This window comes from Zootoca vivipara, chromosome 3, assembly GCF_963506605.1.
Source record: "Zootoca vivipara chromosome 3, rZooViv1.1, whole genome shotgun sequence".
In the NCBI taxonomy this organism is placed as follows: Eukaryota; Metazoa; Chordata; class Lepidosauria; order Squamata; family Lacertidae; genus Zootoca; species Zootoca vivipara.
Window position 1 is genome coordinate 16,329,758 of NC_083278.1, and position 20,249 is coordinate 16,350,006.

The window sequence follows — 20,249 nt, forward strand, 5'->3', positions numbered from 1 at the left end:
TTGAACCCTGCGCATTCTTTGATGGGTGCCAGGTAATGCAATAGCTGAAGCAAGGCCTCTCAAATACCGTACTCTAGTAGTTAATAATACAGCCTTTTAAAAGTTTCTCCTGGCTCCTTTTCTCCTTTTCTCCTTTTCTAACGTGTCTTGCCTTCTTTGACAACCACTCACATAGCATTCTGCCTCTCAGCTCTCACAGCGAGTTTCTGTTATTTTGCAAACACTGGGTTAGCTCCCATCATTCATTATCAAATCCCCATCTTCACTTCCGATAGCCTTGATCTATCCATCACCCGCTTCCTTACAGTTCTCCAGCTGTTTGAACAATGCCACCTATAATGCTCCCTAATGCTGCTCACTGTCAACAATCCTTTCCCAACGCAGGTAAGAAATCTTATGTTTTTTATTTGTCTCAGGCTGGAGTGTTATTTAACTTGTCACTGAAACAAGAGTCAGACTTTCGTCTGCCAGCACCGCTTGTCTTGACCTAATCTCAGCTGATGTTTCTCAATTACAGACTTTGTAACAATTACTGCGGCACTATCTGATTTTATGATTGACACAACATAGAGCTTTTTAAATTAAAAAGAGCTGTGCAAATAAATGTAGCCTTTTCACTTCCACCTCTGTGCTACAAATGACTCAGATGCCTTATTGTTTGATAGTTGTGCTATGCTCATTGCCACAAGGGTTTTCTCACTTTTACTATTCCAAAAAGGCCATTCATTTTGACTTCAGGCAAAGCTTTTAAACAAATGCATGTAAGAAGCAGGAGTTGCCAAATAGTAATAGCTGCAATCACTACAAAACAATTCTTTTTTTTTTACGTATTACATAGGGAATCTATTACATCATCAATGTAATTTTGACTCTGTGCTTTTTAAAACCCCTAAGTGTGCACTTTCAATTACATTTACATTAACTACTAATTAAAAATGCAAATCTTCCATGTTAAATGTAAGTAGATAAATATATTAATGGTCCTGTACAATAATTCCTGCACAGCCAACCCAAAATAGAACGCAACAGTATTCTTGCTTGCTGGTCACAGGAAAGAAAACAGCTTTCTTTCTTAAGATTTTGAGACCCTTCCCCACAGAAATATTCAGAAACAAGTTGGCCATAACCAGAGTAACATTTCAGTTGGAAGGAGGGCATACCCTCCAATGTTCATCTGATGAAAATAGGGACATCCCATAATGATTGTTTTACTATTTATACCCCACATATCTTATTGGGTTGCCCCGGCACTCTGGGCAGCTTCCAACATATATAAAAACATAATAAAACATTTAAAAAACCTTCCCTATACAGGATTGCCTTCAGATGGCTCAGGAGTTGGATAACTCCATACCCTCTAATATTTCTCCAATGCAAATGGGGACATCCTAAGGAAAAGCGGGACATTCCGGGATCAAATCAGAAACTGGGGCAGCTTCTCTAACTCAGGGACGTTCCTGGAAAATAGGGATACTTGGAGGGTCTGTGAGGGGAACTGGGGGCTGATAAAATATGAGTTATATTTAGGAGATACCCATGCACAGAGTTTGCTTGATCTACCTGATTGGCTGTGGAGCCAGAAAAAAAAGTACTACTGTGCACTTGAGTATGTGCAGCAAAATACAAAATACTATATGAGTAGTAACCTCATTTACAGAGGGACTCGGGTGACACATTTAGTAAGATGCAAGATCAGGAAGTAAGGATGCATTTCAAACAGTACACAAGAACTGGAAAGAAAACAAAAAAACAACATTTTAAGGTTTTTTCCCTCATTCTTCCTTCCAGAATATGCATGGGTAGAAACATCCTTCCACCAGATGTCAGCAAAGCATTCTCTAAGCACCAGCTGCAATTTGCTTCCAGCCTCCTGTTCTATCTACATAACAAACTTAATAGACTAGTGTCTTCAGATAAAGCCCTTATAAGGGGTGACCACAGAGGCAGACAAACAGTGAGGTTCTTTGATTAGCATTTGTGTGTTATTTATTTACCATCAAAGTTATTTGTTTTAGCTTACGCTTTCCACATTTCCTTGATAACTTCTCATTATTAAGTTTTGAAAACCGATTACGTGAGCAGTTCTGTTGGTTCACAATTAACTCCTGGGCCCGTTAAAAATGAAGATCTCGGTACAGTTTGGGATAGTGGACCAGGACTTGGGAGATCAGGGTTCAAATATCTACCCAGCCATAAAGTTCACTGGTGACCTTGGGCCAGTCACCGCCTCCCAGCCTGACCTACCCCACAGGGTTGTTGCAGGGAATTAAATCAGGAGAGGGAGAGTTATGTACACCATCTTGAGCTCCTTGAAGAAAAAATATGGGGTATAAATGTAGTTGTAGTAGTAGTAGCAGTAGCAGTAATAATAATAATTATTATTATACCCCACCCATCTAGCTGGGTTTCTCCAGCCCCTCTGGGCAGCTTCCAACAGAATATTAAAAACACGATAAAACATCAAACATGAAAAACTTCCCTTCAGATGTCTTCAGATGTCTTCTAAAAGTCAGATAGTTGTTTATTTCCTTGACATCTGATGAGAGGGTGTTCCACAGGGTGGGCGCCACTACCGAGAAGGCCCTCTGCCTGGTTCCCTGTAACCTCACTTTTCACAGTGAGGGAACCGCATTAAGAGCCTCGGAGCTGGACCTCAGTGTCTGGGCTGAACGATGGGGGTGGAGACGCTCCTTCAGGTATACTGGGCTGAGGCCGTTTAATAAATAAATAGACAATTTAGGATTAAAACTGCTTGGGTGTTTTAGAAAAAGTAGCTGCACAGGTAATTGTACGTAAGTCCCATTGAAATCATCTGGACTGGACATTCCATTTACTAAGCAAACCAGCTCCATCCTGGGGACAAGCGAAAGAGGACACCTTCAGCCGGTGTGGTTCCCCTTTATCAAATAGACAACAAAACAAGACAACGACCTATCCTCCCAATGGCATATGAAACATTCTGGCTAACCTGGCCCAACAATCCTCCTCAAACATGCACACAAACAAAGCACATTGCAACTGACTGAACACAACCAACCAGGCTCCGGACCAGGCACCCCCAAACTTTGGCCCTCCAGATGTTTTGGACTACAATTCCCATCTTCCCTGACCACTGGTCCTGTTAGCTAGGGATCATGGGAGTTGTAGGCCAAAACATCTGGAGGGCCGCAGTTTGGGGATGCCTGCTCTGGACCCACTCATCTCTCACAATGACAATAAATATTAAATAAAAGTTCAAATAAAAGATCTACTTGTGTGATGCTGACACGATATCCTACACAAACGCTATTAAATAGAATGAAAGAATGGTACCCTCCCATCATGGGACATGGGTGGCGCTGTGATCTAAACCACTGAGCTTCTTGGGCTTGCCAATCGGAAGGTTGGCGGTTTGAATCCCTGCGATGGGGTGAGCTCCCGTTGCTCTGTCCCAGCTCCTGCCAACCTAGCTGTTTGAAAGCATGCCAGTGCAAGTGGATAAATAGGTAAATGGCATTTCCATGCTCTCTGGCTTCCATCACGGTGTGGTATAGTCATGCTGGCCACATGACCCAGAAAGCTATCTGTGGACAAACTCCGGCTCCTTTGGCCTGAAAGTGAGATGAACCCCATAGTCACCTTTGACCAGACTTAACTGCCCAGGGGTCTTTTACCTTTACCCTCCCATCTCTCTCCCCACCACCACCACATGATATCTAGAACGACAGTGTCTCATACAAAATGTAAATGAAACATGAAAAAGACTCTATAAATAAAAAATGGAGTGCTGTATGTACTTTCCCCCATTCATTTGTTTGTTTTGTAACACAAGGAAACTTCTAATAAAAACTAATCGAAAAAATCAGAGACAGTTTGGCCATGGATTTTCATGGGAGCAGGAACATAGAAACAGATCAATTGTGTTGTGAATGTTTTGTAGGCAACAGACCACGTTATCAGATGTGACTCAGCCCTCTTAATATTTCTGATGAAAAATGCTGTGGCCTATAAAAAGCAAAAAAAGCTTGCAGTTACACTTTTATGTATTAACTATTTTATGTGCACACACACACAGAGAGAAAGTGAGAGAGTCTTCACAGAATTAACACATATTTTTGCAGAATTAACAATCCATCAAAAATCATATAGGAATTAAACTCTTCCGAAAACATCTGTGTTGATTTGAGAAACACTTTCCTGAAGAATTGTTGTTGATGTAAGAAATAAACACAAACCATCTATCAATAAATGAATCCAACTGTGTTTGGTGGGCAAACACTTGTATTTGTTCAGGCAATTGTTCATTGAGTCTAAATAACATAAAAAGTTGTCATATACAAAACCAGACCATTGGTCCATCTAGCTCTCGACTGTCAACACCACGGTGAGGAAACTTTTTTAGCCTGACGTCCACATTGCCTTCTGGTCAACCTTGCAAGGGCAGCATGCCAAGTGTGGGCAGCCAAACTGGCTAGAGCAATAAATGTGAGTTTTGTCTTTCTGCAAGTGGCTAGATTCTTCACGCTCACATCTCTCCCTATCATCCATCTAGACAAGCAAGAAGACAGCTTTTGTAAGTCCAGGACTGTCCCTGGAAAATAGGGACACTTGGAGGGCCTGTGACATGCACCAGATTCAGTCAATGGTCAAACCACACCAAGCTGATTTGGGCAGGTCCAGGCTCTGACTGTGGTAGGTTAAGACAGTTCTGGATTAGGCCTCCTGGAACAATCTGGGGCTGTCAGTGGGCAGGGCATTGAGTGGGAAGAAGGAGAAGCAGGGAGCAATATGCGGCTATTTGCAGGAGGAACAAGCTACAGAAGTAGACTCTAACAGAATTGAAAATGGGGTGACTTGAGGCCTCAGAGGTCAGAAGGTGGGAAGAGGAGACCCAAGCATCAGACTGGGAAGGGCAAAAAACAACAGCCCCCAGCTCCCACCCCCAGCACTACCAGTTCGTCCCTCACAGTCACTGCCATGTGACAATAGTGACAGCTGATGCAGGAGTCATTTTGAGGGGCAGCTGCAAATGAGGTATTTTCTGATTCCTTCAAATTATCGGGCAACACCAGGTATTTCAGCAAGTCCGCAAATAAGTGAGTGTAAGATAGTTCTCTGACTTGATATTCCTAACTTTGGTTGAAATTGTGTTACAGGCTTTTTTAAATTTAAAAACGTGTCTGTCATACACCAAATGATCCACCATTGTATGTGTATAGCTAAACTAGGGCTGAAAAAAATTAGATTCTGGACCCGGATACCCAGCTTCTTCAAAGCAAATCCCTTTTGATTTCGGTAAATCTTGCTTCTCAGGAACTTGAGGTTTAGTAGGGATAAGTGTGGAAAACAACCTTTGAGAAAAGGTGGAACTTACAAATTCAGCAAATCCAAATCCAAAATAGCCAATGAATCATGGCTGTGTGGTTTTTATTACAGCTTTTCTATATTACAGCAGGTTGGCTTAGCATGAGCTTGTGCAAATATTTTCTTTGATTTCGGAGCAGATGGTTTGATACACCCAGGGTTTTACTTTGACTTTATAAGATGTAGAGATGCAGATGGGCCATTTTATAATCCATTTTATTACACCAGAGCCATGGAAAAAATAAAAGACATGCAGGAAGCACAAGCCATCCTTTTCTGCGTATGCATGGCTAGCCCGCATATGCAGAAAAGGATGGCTTGTGCTTCCTGCATGTCGTGTGTGTGTGTGTAAGGGCAATTACAGGTTTGTTTGTTTATGGAATTTATATCCCTCCATTGGGACGCAGGTGGCACTGTGGGTTAAACCACAGAGCCTAGGGCTTGCCGATCAGAAGGCCGGCGGTTTGAATCCCTGCGACGGGGTGAGCTCCCGTTGCTCAGTCCCAGCTCCTGGCAACCTAGCAGTTCAAAAGCACCTCAAAGTGCAAGTAGATAAATAGGTACCACTCTGGCGGGAAGATAAACGGCGTTTCCGTGCACTGCTCTGGTTCGCCAGAAGCAGCTTTGTCATGCTGGCCAAATGACCTGGAAGCTGTACGCCGGCTCCCTCGGCCAATAACGCGAGATGAGCTCCACAACCCCAGAGTCGGTCACGACTGGACCTAATGGCCAGCGGTCCCTTTACCTTTACCTTTATTCCTCCCAAAGGAACCCCAGCCAGCAGGTTGGTGGGCCTACTAAAGGTGTCAGATGAACCTCCCTGGGGAGAGCTTTCCACAAATGGGGAGCCACTGCAGAAAAGGCCCCGTCTTCATGTTGCCACCCTCCAGACCTCCTCGTGGAGAAGGCACATGAAGAAGGGCCTCAGAAGATGATCTCTGGGTCTGCGTAGGTTCGTATAGAAAGAGGTGGTCCTTGAGGTATATAAACTTGTGGAAGCACATGTCACAATTGCCCCCCCCCCCCATAAATCTGGGCAGATAGCATACATACATCCAACCAAGCGCATAAATGCATACACATGAAAACTAAGCTCCATGCTCTGGATGCTATTTCATGAATCATTCTCGTATATTGCATTCATTAAGATTTCTACTTCAAGAGGACTACGGAAAGGCACTGAATGCCAAAACTGTTGGCATCCTGTCATAAGGTGAGCTCACACATAGATTTTTAATGATGACTGACAGTGATGACTTGCCTGTGTGAAAGAGTTGTCCATAGATCAAACACCACATACAATGCTTCCCCACCCCACCCCCTTCACACATCATCTCAAATGTGCTTTTCAGCAAAGGCAGTTTGCACATTCAGCTGTGAACCATCTAGCAAAATACCACCAAGCAATAAGATGGGCTTGTTCATGTACTGTCAGAGTGGCATGAGAGCTTCCATTGCTGGATACTGGACACTGGGCTGCTGTTTTCCGAATTTAAAGTTCCCAAATTAGTATGCGATGCAAAAAATGAAATTCGTTGTGACAATATTTTGAAATTTGAAAGCAACAGTTTTGGAATAAGAATACTTCAAGTTAATAATGACTATAATTTGACGTTGGTGGCTGACTTGAGACTGAGATGTGAATTATAACCTCCATGCAATTAAACATGCAAATTAGTTGTGGGTCCATCTTTCATGAAGAATCTGCAATGCTCTGTGTTCCCCCAAAGTGGCAAAGTTTCTGTCATGGTATCTCTAGAACTATGCAAGTGATACTAATTCTAAGGCTTTGATTGTCACTTTAAGGAAACTTAAGTGAAGTTCTTACGTCTGCAGTTCAGAAATACCTGTCTAATGACATAATAATAATAATAATAATAATAATAATAATAATAATAATAATTTTTATTATTTATGCCCTGCCCATCTGGCTGGGTCTCCCCAGACACTCTGAGTGGCTCCCAACAGAATATTAAAAGAGAATAAAACATCAAACATTAAAAACTTCCCTAAACAGGGCTGCCTTCAGATGTCTTCTGAAAGTCAGATAGTTGTTTATTTCCTTGACATCTGATCTGATGAAAGGGTGTTCCACAGGGTGAGCGCCACCACCGAGAAGGCCCTCTGCCTGGTTCCCTGTAACCTCACTTCTCGCAGTGAGGGAACCGCCAGAAGGCCCTCAGAGCTGGACCAACCCGAATATCATAACATTGTTGCAAGCTTTTGAACTCTTCATCACATAATATGTAACGCAAAGCTGCGGTGGGGGTGGGGTGGGGAAGGGAGGGAGGGAAGAGGATGATGGGGGGAAAACAAAACAGGGAAGTTTCTAATTCTGGTGTGAACTCACTGGCTGGGGGACCAGTGCCAGGTACAGTGGTACCTCGGTTTAAGTACTCAATTGGTTCCGGGGAGCCATTCGCTCCCCGAAAAGTACTTAAACCAGGAGCTGATAGTGTGTGTGTGCAAAGCGCCGATAGAGCGCTTCTGTGCATGCATGCGCCACGGACCCCGGAAGTAAACACTTCTGGGTCCGCAGAGTGCTTAAACCAAAAGTACTCAAACCGCAGGGGACTTAAACCGAGGTATGACTGTATCTCCCAAAATGCAGTGCCTGTTGTTGGCATAGAGCCTATATATTTACAAGCCTGGGGCATGGGGGTCCCTCCATCCCATCTTATTAGGAGATCTGGAAAAGGCTCAGGCTGCAGTCGACGAGAAGCCGAGTCCTCGTCCAGACTTTTCTTAGATATCCCTTCCCTTCACCCAATCCCAGAGAAATAAAACACTTTCTTCTGGAAACAAATGTTCATGCCCGAAAAGCGCCTAGCGTGCGTGCCAGTAAATCATGCACGAAGCCGATAGAAAGATAAAGTTCTGAAACGCTGGACACATCTGTTAGGTGTTCATAAGCCCGCAGAAGGTTGCTATATTGTTGCATCACTACAGGAAATATTATATCAAAAAGCTGGCTCTGCCGTTGCAGGTTGAGAAGAGATTCCAATATCTCTTCCAGATGTACAGTGTTTCTGGTCTGAAAACTTGATTGTTCCTCTGTTTCTGTGCTCCGTGGAGGCAACCCTTTACGCTGAAAGACGGCTTTGGGGTGGGGTGGGGTGGGGGGACTCCGCTGATTCATTCTGCTACTTCTTCACCAGTTGGGAATATCCACATTTTGTTGCGGCCTGGAGAGGTATTAAAAATATGGGCCTGCAGTTTTTTTGTGAGGACTGCAGAGAGCAATGTATGTACATTACTCCCAGCATAGGTCTGGAGCTTCTGTATTCTAGCGACATAACGTTGCAAAATAGGATGAAAAAGGCATCCATCAGCAAGCCTGGAATTTTGAAAACTGATGGTTACTGTTATGACCAATGTCGAGAAATATTGGCTATGTTTAAAATGGGATGTGTTTCACGGCCACTGTTCCCACTACATGCTAACTACATTAACATGGCAAAAGAAAAAGAAAAAGAAAAAAGCGCTGCTGGAAAATTGGACCTGGACAGACAGAGGTTGTCCAGGTAATGGGGGTGTGTATGTGAAGTGACAGGAAAAGAGTGTCCTTAGCAAGGTGTGCTGGGAAAAAGAACAAAGACGGAGATCCATCTTGGGCAGGCTGGCTGAAGGGAGATTGGAAGAGATGCCTTTGACTCCAGTGTTGCACTGCTGTGGGGGAACAAGCCCCTTTTGAGATGAATCATAGAATCATAGAGTTGGAAGAGACCACAAGGGCCATCCAGTCCAACCCCCTGTCAAGCAGGAAACACCATCAAAGCATTCCTGACAGATGGCTGTCAAGCATCTGCTTAAAGACCTCCAAAGAAGGAGACTCCACCACACTCCTTGGCAGCAAGTTCCACTGTCGAACAGCTCTTACTGCCAGGAAGTTCTTCCTAATGTTTAGGTGGAATCTTCTTTCTTGTAGTTTGAATCCATTGCGCCATGTCCGCTTCTCTGGAGCAGCAGAAAACAACCTTTCTCCCTCCTCTATATGACATCCTTTTATATATTTGAACATGGCTATCATATCACCCTTTAACCTTTTCTTCTCCAGGCTAAACATACCCAGCTCCCTAAGCCGTTCCTCATAAGGCATCATGTCCTCCTCTGGACATGTTCCAGCTTTTCAGTATCCTTCTTTAACTGTGGTGCCCAGAACTGGACACAGTACTCCAGGTGAGGTCTGACCAGAGCAGAATACAGTGGTACTATTACTTCCCTTGATCTAGATGCTATACTCCTATTGATGCAGCCCAGAATCGCATTGGCTTTTTTAGCTGCTGCATCACATTGTTGACTCATGTCAAGTTTGTGGTCTACCAAGTCTTCTAGATCCTTTTCACATGTACTGCTCTCAAGCCAGGTGTCACCCATCCTGTAAGATCTGAACCCTGCTCCATCCAAACTCAGTATGTGAACAAATCATATTTCTTAAAGCTACAACAGCCTCTGCTGCATCTTCAATTCTCCAAGGGATCACAGGCCCTGGTGGAGGTCGAAGCTCCCTGGAATCCTGTGTATGACTCAGTAACAGTATATTGGATGCAGGATGTGGGTGGCGCTGTGGTCCAAACCACTGAGCCTCTTGGGCTTGCTGATCAGAAGGTCAGCGGTTCGAATCCCCACAACAGAGTGAGCTTCTGTTGCTCTGTCCCAGCTCCTGCCAACCTAGCAGTTCAAAAGCACACCAGTGCAAGTAGATAAATAGGTACTGCTGTGGCGGGAAGGTAAACGGCATTTTCATGCACTCTGGTTTCTGCCACTGTGTTCTGTTGCACCAGAATTGGTTTAGTCATGCTGGCCACATGACATGGAAAGCTGTCTGTGGACAAATGCCGGCTCCCTCGGCCTGAAAGCAAGATGAGTGCCACAATCCCATAGTCGCCTGGGACTGGACTTAACCGTCTAGGGGTCCTTTATCTACCTTTTAAACCTATATTAGTTGCCACTTTTTATACATAGATGGAGGATCACTGATGTGATGAAAGGCATTTGCATGTGTGGGTTTATATTTTAGGGTACCCACCATCTTGTGTTTTTTTTGCCCTTCTGGCACATTTGAGATTTGTTTTCATTAGTATGGAACCCCACCAAATCTGAACAAGAGCAACTATTTGGTGTTATAATCAGCTCATATGCATCAGATGTTTAAAAACGTCGTCGTAAAGATGTTTTTTTAAAAAAATGCAAGCCTACAGGTTGCTTTTGATCTTGTACCCAAAAGCATTCACCCAAAAATCTGGAGGCTGTTTACTTTCCCAGCTAGCATCTGCAAATATTAATGACATTTCCCAGCAGAAAACTTGATGCAATTAAATACCATTTTCTTTTTATTACTTTGGCCTTCTGTTTGTATTTTAATTCTCATATTTTCTCAGGCAAGTTGCAAGTTCACACAGCAAGGGCAATGAGGCAAAAAGAAAGTCTGTGGCCCATGGGGTTGATTACATGTTGAACCTTGAGTACAATCATATTCATAACTTATAGGATCATACTGATCTCATCTGAGGCTGATTGCAAAAAATGATGGTATGGAAGAAAAACTGGTCAGCTGATCCAACTTATTACAATTTGTAATGGTATGTCCAGATTCTATTGGATCTGTTTATGCTTGCCTGGGGTCCATCAGAGATTCTACAAAATTCGTTTCCAAATAAATTTGGCTGAGAAATTTAGAGAAGATTTCTTAATATCTCCCACTCATGGCATGGGCTGCTTTTGGGCTAGAAAGATACATGCAGGTGTATAATAGTGTGTTTAAGAACTGCAAGTCACTGGTTTGAATCTTATCTGTGCCATTTTCGCAGCCTCCCCCTCCCCATCATTGCCATTGGCAATATGGGGGGGGGGAGATAAGAAGAGTTTAGCTTAAAGTTTCACCCACATCTTCTTTGATAATTCGTTTGGGGTGTGAGGACAAAATAATGTCTCTTCAAACAAATATAGGGCAGGGAAGAAATATCCCTGATCCCCCCCCCCCCAAGGTGGGGCTGCTGCTTATCTCCATGATCTTTGTGAAGTAGCTACGGGTTGTTTTTTGGTTTTTGAAAAGTTGTTTTAACATTACAAAGAACCCCCTTCGTAGCTTCTTGTTGGCTGCACTTCCTCAAAAATGGCCCAGTGCCATGTTGCATCACACCATGAAGTTGCATTGCATTGCATTGCTCCCAAGACATTCCAGAAACTGCAGCAGATAATGGTGAGGAGCCAGTGTGGTGTAGTGGTTAAGAGCGGTAGACTTGTAATCTGGTGAACCGGGTTCACGTCTCCGCTCCTCCACATGCAGCTGCTGGGTGACCTTGGGCTAGTCACACTCCTCTGAAGTCTCTCAGCCCCCCTCACCTCACAGAGGGTTTGTTGTGGGGGAGGAAGGGAAATAATAATAATAATAATAATAATAATAATAATAATAATAATAATAATAATTTATTTATACCCCGCCCATCTGGCTGGGTTTCCCCAGCCACTCTGGGCGGCTTCCAATAGAAAAATGAAATAAAATAATCTATTAAACATTAAAAGCCTCCCTAAACAGGGCTGCCTTCAGATGTCTTCTAAAAATCTGGTAGCTGTTTTCCTCTTTGACATCCGATGGGAGGGTGTTCCACAGGGCGGGCGCCACTACTGAGAAGGCCCTCTGCCTGGTTCCCTGTAACCTCGCTTCTCAGAGTGAGGGAACCGCCAGAAGGCCCTTGGTACTGGACCTCAGTGTCCGGGCAGAACGATGGGGGTGGAGACGCTCCTTCAGGTATACTGGACCAAGGAAAGGAGAATGTTAGCTGCTTTGAGACTCCTTCAGGTAGTGATAAAGTGGGATATCAAATCCAAACTACTCTTCTTCTTCTTCTTCTTCTTCTTCTTCTTCTTCTTCTTCTTCTTCTTCTTCTTCTTCTTCTTCTTCTTCTTCTTCTGGCTTCCATAAGCTGAACCTCTGGGAAATGCAGCAGGAGGCAGGGCAAGCTCTCTGTAGTTGGCTACATTCCCTGGAGCACTTTATGTCACACCATGCGCAATGTGTCTGAAGAAGCGTGGCTGGCAGGAAGTTGGAGGCAGTGCCTCACGCCATGTGCAGTGTGGTGCTAAAAACAAACAAACAAAAACCTTAATGCATGGAGGGAATCCTAGATTGGCCCTAGTCATCTCATAAGGTTATGGAAAGTAAGCAGAACGTCCTCCATCAAAAAAGGTAATTAACAAAGTTCCTACACTGGACGACGGTGATACATAAAATCACACCCCTAAATATTGGGGAAACTGGAGGGAGGATTGTAGCACCAGCAATGATAACAACAACAACAACAACAACAACAACAACAACAACAACAACAACTTAATTTATAGCATAATTTTAAGGATTATAATAACTACATTATGTGTGGGGTGTGCGTTGAGCACCTGAAAGTAGTGTACAAATGAACGTCATGCGCATCATCTGCATGGTTGGGAACACCATTCCAAAATAAATCAGCCCCACATGGTATGTGTAGAATCACTCTAGGTTTGCAATCCTGCATCCATTTCCTTCCATGCAAGCTTGTTGGATTCCAGGGTGAGGTTTCGGGGTCAAAGACCGATACATTTTGCAACTGGTGACTGCGCTGCATTGCAGCACACACCAACAGCCCTTTAGCAGACTACAACACTGACAAGGGAAGGAGGGACTCAGGTTTATTCACTTCCAGAAAACGAAGCCTATTTAAAAAGGAGGCGTGTGCTCTCCAACGAAGGTGGCAAACCGTAGAAGGATTTGAAAACAAAACAAACCACACGCATGTGGATAAACTAATCCTTCATTTCAAGTTAGGTTGTTAGTTTTGCAAGCAGGGGATCTGGCTGTTTGTGTGTGCATCCTTAAGTACATAATAGGTTATGAGGAGGCTGTATAAACAGAGCGACTGTATTTTAACATTAAATATTAAATTAATCATTTCTATCAGCTCCACGCTACAAGGAACAGTTGCTCTCTAATAGTTAAATGCCATTTAGATTTCAAGGGCTTTGATTTATTGGACGAAACCTGCTGGGCAGAACATACTGTGGAGCTGATTAATGTCAGATTCTGTCATCAGTTTCCACTTAGATTCTTGGCCAGCTCCGATATCTCCTCCCTTAAGGATCCAGAAAGAATTCAAGGCCTGATCCAAGAGCCTTTGCTGGCATGGGGTTTGCAGAATGTGGTGCTTGCAAAATCAAGAAGATGAATGGAAGTGGAATTCCATGTTCTCCACCGGACTTGTTTATGTAACTCATTTCTCTGGAGAAAGCCGTCCAACACGGGGACCACACCAGCAAAGGAAACAAATCAATAGCATGTTCACTGGGTTTGTTACAGATGTCTTGCATTTCCTTCGCCGCTTTTATACGCTCCCTCGTAGGTTGTCAAAGTAGAAAATGTCTAGAGTAAGAATGCAGAGCTACTATTGCTGTCTAGATTTACATTCATCACTGGACTCATACGTTTCCTCTTACAAATCAGTTGATTGTAAATGCTGATAAGAATAATAGACATCCGCTGCCTAAACTGAGTTAGTAAAAGAAAGGAGAGAGAGTTCTTTATTATCTGAAGTGTTGGGCTTCGTTAGATGTGTGTGCATGTTGTCTGAAAGGGTAGTATGGGTTTTTCTTAAATATTATGTGTGCGTACTCCTGCTCCTTATTTTTATTCATTTACACGATGCTTAAGCTCATAACGATATCAGGATGGTGTAATGTGGAAATAAGAGTCCCATCCTGCTATCAGTGAAATGCATACCTGCCAAGTAGACACAACTTCCGGTGTCGCTTTGCCCATCTATGGACACCAGAAAATGGCTGCACTGGAAGTCACGTCTATGCATATCTGGAAGTGTGTAGACGCAACTTCTGGTGCTGGCACCGGCCATTTTCAGTGCCCATAGATGGGCAAAGCGACACCGGAAGTTGCGTCTACACACTTCCGGACATGCGTAGACACAATTTCCGGTGCCGGTGCCAGCCATTTTCTGGTGCCCATAGATGGGCAAAGCGGCACCAGAAAAATGGTCGCCGACAGGAGCCAAAATAAGGGAGATTAACGGGAGAGGAGCTCAAACGGGAGACCAGCGGGAAAGGGTAAGAAAAAAATGGGGGTTTCCCGGGAAATACAGGGTACTTGGCAGCTGTGGTGAAATGTGAGCAGTAGTCTTATGGTATAGAACAAGTAAAGCTAATACGAAAGAGAACATGCTAAACCCTGTCAATAGTTCACTCGACTGCCAAGAAGCGGAATGAATCTGGGGAACGGGAGAGTGTTTGCCATGGCTGAAAAAGTTTGGAAACTCTCCGCTAGTGATAACAATGTTGCTGCTTTTACCAAGTATATAGTGACTGGACGAAATCCATGCTTGAAGAGAGCTGTGCAACGATTGGCACACCCATCGACAATATTCATCTCTAAACAATCAAGCGGGTATTTGGTCACAGATGAGTTTTGTTTTGTTTTTTTGCCTGGAGGCTGTGTTGTAAAGTTGCAGACTTTGAAGCTGTGTACAAACGCAACTTTATTTGAGTGGCGGGACCTCTCGGGAACCACATGAATCACATTCTCTTAATACAGTTTCCCAGGATCCATAGGCAGTGCTGCATTGATTAGCTGGTACCTTTTACATTATGAGAAGGACCACCGCTTGGTGGTAGAACACAGGAAGGAAGGCCCAAGCTAGCATCACCTATTGTCTGAAACTCTGGGCAGCCACCGCCTGTCAATCAATACCTAGACAATACTGAGTGAAATAGATAGATGCTATAAAAAGCAGATTCCAAGAGCCCTCCTCCAGTTTTTACCTGTATGTCCTGTCTTTTGATCTAAAACAGGGATAGCCAAAGTGCCCCCTCCCAAGACGTTACCAGACTACAACTTCCAACATCCATGACTACTGGTCAATGTAGCAGATGGGAGTCAGAGTTCAACAACATCCACAGAGCATAAGATGGCTGCTACACCTAATTCATAAGGTCTCACAAGTTGGTTTGTGGTTGTAAACCACTTGAAACGCCAGAACACAAATTTAAACAATTACTAAAAAACCACGGACAAATAAGACACCATATTCAAACAGCTGAAGCAACAGCTGGCAAATAATAACTGATTAGTTAGACAGTGGGAAAGCGGGCAAGGAGAAAAGCAAGAATAGATTTCCTCAAACATTAGCAAATAGCCTTTGGAAAAAGAGTGGCCTTCATCTGGTAATGAAATGCCAACAAGGGAGGGACAGGGTTCTATAATGCTGGAGCCGCCATTTCAGAAATGGCCCTGTTTTGGATGGCAGCCTACTCTAGACCAGCTTTTCTCAACCATGGGTCCCATCAAGGTGAGAGTTGGGCGCAGGTCTGCAATAATTCACAAGGTGTCAGTGAAGCTAACTCTTTTTTCAAGGAAACTGAAACAGCACAGGCCTAGGGATCACAGCAACTCTTCCCACTAGGTCTTGCCCCAGTGAAGCAGTTGTAAGGACTGAAGGTCCTCCCCTTCCATTTGCTCTCTAGCTTTCCTCCTTCAGTTCCTTCCCAAGCAATCTGAGACTCCATCAAAGCACCTGTCTCTGTTCTGCCCTCTTCATACCTCTTCTGGTTCTTCGAGACCAGGGTGGAGAGGAGCTGGTCACCTGGGAGGGGGAGACCCCCCTGGCTTATTTAGCAGCCTGCCTCGTCTCTGTCCCTTGACCCCCCCTCCTCTCTAGCCTCCACTTCTGCCTCTGGTTCTGGACTACTCCCTGACACAGCCTCTTCCTGCTCACTAAATCCTGTTACCTCTTCAGTTTCCGAAACCCCTCCTTCCATTTTGCCTGCTCCTCTCCCTCTGACCAATACATTGTCATCCCACCACCAATCCCCTGGCTCTGAGCCTTCTTGTCCTGGGCATAGCTGCCAAGTACCCCGTTTTCCCCGGGAAACCCCCCATTTTTACTTACCTTTTCCCGGTGGTCCCCCGTATCACTTCGTCTCCCGTTTTTCTCCGTTATTTTCTCCTGCTGGCGGCCATTTTTTTTCTTTCTGATTTGCCCTTCTATGGGCACCAAAAATGGCTGCCGCCGGCTTCAAAAGTTGCATCTACGCATGTCCGGAAGTGCATAGACGTGACTTCCGGTGTCGGCGACGGCAATTTTTGGTGCCCATAGATGGGCAGAGTGACACCGGAAGTTGCGTCGACGCACTTCCTGACATGCGTAGAAGCGACTTTCGAAGCTGGCGGCGGCCATTTTTGGTGCCCATAGAAGGGCAAAGTGACACTGGAAGTTACGTCGACGCAACTTCCGGTGTCACACGGCTGCCGGTCCCGGATTCTGCAGTCCGGGACTTGGAAGGTAAGGTCCTGGGGATTCCCCAGCTGGTGCCTCCCACCATACCTCTGCATCCAGCCAGTCCATGACAGGTTCCTAGATGTTGTTGGACCACAGCTCCCACCATTCCTACTCAGCATGGTCAGTGGCCAGGGCTTATGGGAGTTGTAGTCCAAGAACATCTGGGGAGACTAGGTTGAGAAAGACCTCTCTAGACTGTTGAGGGAACTTGCAGAAAGCCCTCTAAGGAAGACATTAGAATGAAAGTAGGTGTCCATGTGACTAGTTTCCCCTCGCAGAGCTGCAATTCTCAGCGTTCTTATTATCCAACTACAGTTCCCAGCATTCATTGGGGGAGCTGCTGTACTTTTAATGTGTGTCGGATGTGCTTTAAATGTAGAATTTGGATCTGCCCTGAATCAACACTCAGGACGCTAGTATGTAGGCCTGTTTTTGACTTGACAAATGCAGGAGGAAGCTGGGTGCACCCTAGGGGACAGAAAACACGCTGCCACTCCTGTTTTAACATTACATTCATATACGCAGCCTATGGGAGCCATGAATAGTTTCAGCATAAAAATGTAAATAGTTAGCATGCTGCTGAAAGGGGATTCAAATAATACCGTAGTAACCAATGCAGAAGACATTAACTATTCGGCAATGTCCCAAAATCATCATTAAAAACTCACGTGGTCAACAAAAATAATAATTATAATGCACTTATTCGCCTTAAGCCTATAATAGTAATGGTTATGCCATTGCAGGACATGTCTTGGGAATTAATGGGCAGCTGGAGCTAATGGCTGACAGTTGCAATGCTGGCTTCGCCCATTCCCAGGCAGCCATTAATCCTCAGGAAATGCCCTGTGCCTCAGTCATTACCGATGAAATCTCTGCCTATTTTTCACTTGGTTTTATGTGCCTCGGCAGGATCCAGGAGTTCCTGTAGATTTAAAAGAAACAGAAACTAGTTGGGGGGGGCACACAATCTATAGGCTCCTTCCCTCCTCGCTTTCGTGTTATAGCTGTTGTTCTGGACAGGCCCTTTAACTTTCGTTCTTGGGCTGTGGTAAGTAATTATTCGTGCCATGTTAATATGAGTTTTTCATCCCCACAGAGTTGGCGCCTGAGAATAATAGGGGAGACTCTGAGGTAAAACTTGTTTCGGGTGGCTATGTGAGTGTGCTTGAATACAAGCATGTGGTTGAGGTTCCTTGTGTGTGCGAGTCCATGAAATGTGTTATGTGCCAATGCATGAGAGAATGGTGGGTGTGTAAGCATGAGGAGATAAGAAAATTAGGGCTGGCTGATACCTGGTTTTCATAGGGCTGCCGTACATCCAGAATTTCCCAGACATAGCCTGAATATGGCAGTTGGAAACAGTGTCTGGGCAGAAATCGCTGAAATGTCCGGGAAAATCTGGACGTATGGCATCCCATGTCAGAAGTCTAGATTTTGGCGAATTTCCTTAAAAATAGCTCATTCCATAGTTCCCCATTTTATTTTTCTGCAAGGAAAGCTCAACAATTTTAGGCAAAAGTTTAGTTTTGTGTCTGGATTTCCACTTTTTGAAATATGGCAACCCTAGTTTTCAACGTCGTGATCTATCACCGACTAAACATCACGATATACCAATATATCACAATATCTGAAATAAGGATGGAGCTCCCTGTATGTAGAGGCATTGTCTGGCTTCACAGTTTTTCCCACATTGTGATTTTTGCATAGCGCATGCACACGCACGCACGCACGCGCGCACACACACACACCATGTTTCACGATATATTGCCAGGTCAACATTTATGAAACCGATATCACGATACAGACTGGTTTTGAACAATATATTGATATTTCACCCAGTCCTAAAGAGAACAGCATGAACATGTGAGAATATGGTACATGGGCCATGGGCTTTTCTACAAGAGCCCCTTCCTCCTTTATCCACCATAAGTAATGTTTGTGATTCCCCATTATTTTTTGCATGCCCACTTGTATGCGCTCAAGAAAGCATAAAGAACGGATCTAAGCGAGTCAGAAACAGCAGGAATCTACTGACCCTTTTGCCTTTATATTCAGTAATTCAGTCTTTTTCTCTGTTGTGTGCTTTTCAAAGACATAAGTAATCGACTGTTATTCCCCCCCATCCCCAATGAGAATTGTGAACATTTAAAAGACTGTGATCTTTCTTTGTGTGCTTTTTTTCATCCCGCCTTCGCTGAGTGCAGAGAATGCACAATGCAGAGAATGCCATCAGCTCTGAATTCCCAGTGCAGCATGCTTCAATAATGAACGACTAACAGTATAAACAATTATCAATTTCACATGTCTTCCTATTGCACATATCGTTAAGCCTTGCTGCTCAGATGCACCAACTTGCAATGACAGGCTCTGCCATTAAAACTGGGAAAGACCAATTTTAAGGGGATTACGCCCCTCAAAAACCAGTAATCTGTAGTTTACAACAGCAGTATTGTTTTTTAAACCTAGTAGATGGAACAGCTGCTTCATAAACTTATTAATTTCCTGGAGAGAATGCCGAGTGCTTAACAATCTGAAATAGGACAAGATGCAGTTACATAGTCACATATGCCCATATTTCGTATATAAATGGGACGGGCGGCACCAATTTCTTTTAAGTGGTTGGCTGTGTTGCCCTGCTCTTTGGAACTGTATGAAACTCTGCTGAGCTGTAACATAGTTTATGGTCACATCACACAAGTTCATAGTAGGTCAGTTCTCATAACAGTTCATTGGGGAGAGTAGATTTTCCTAGTGAACTCTTGTTGGAGAGGCTAGAAAACAAGGGTGTTGTTATGGGTGTAGTGTTCTTTTGTACAACGGTGACTATTCTCTTCACGTGTCCTCGCTATGTATCACAGGGATGTGCAATTTTTGGCCTTCCACATGTTTTTGGATGCCAGCGAGTCCTTTCGGCATTAGCCAGCACGGCAAATGGCCAGGAATGATGGGAGTTTGCAATCCATCCTCTTTGGGGCCACGGGTTCGCCACCCCCGACCCCCCATCCACCTACTGTTCTGAATCCTAAGGTTTTTTTATTTGTTTGTTTCATTTAATAAAAGTTATACCCTGCTCGATTGTAAAGGAAAACCCCTCAAAGCAGTTTACAAAAAACAACAACACCCCACAATGAAAAACAATGAGGAAAAATAAACAAGGTTATTGGCGGCATACATCAATGACAAACGGAAGAATCTAGAACAACAGCTTCATTATTCAGTATCTACCTGAATATATACATTGTAACTACTATTGTAAGAGCTTTCCCTGTTTACCTCCTACCCACACCCTGAGATCATCACCTGAGGCCCTTCTTCATGTGCTTCCTCCCTGAGAGGGTGGCAACACGAGAACGGGACTTTTCTGTGGTGGCTCCCTGTTTGTGGAATGCTCTCCCCAGGGAGGCTTGGCTGGCACCTTCATTATATACCTTTAAAAAGGTAAAGGGACCCCTGACCATTAGGTCCAGTCGTGACCGACTCTGGGGTTGCGCGCTCATCTCGCATTATTGGCCGAGGGAGCCAGCGTATAGCTTCCAGGTCATGTGGCCAGCATGACTAAGCCGCTTCTGGCGAACCAGAGCAACA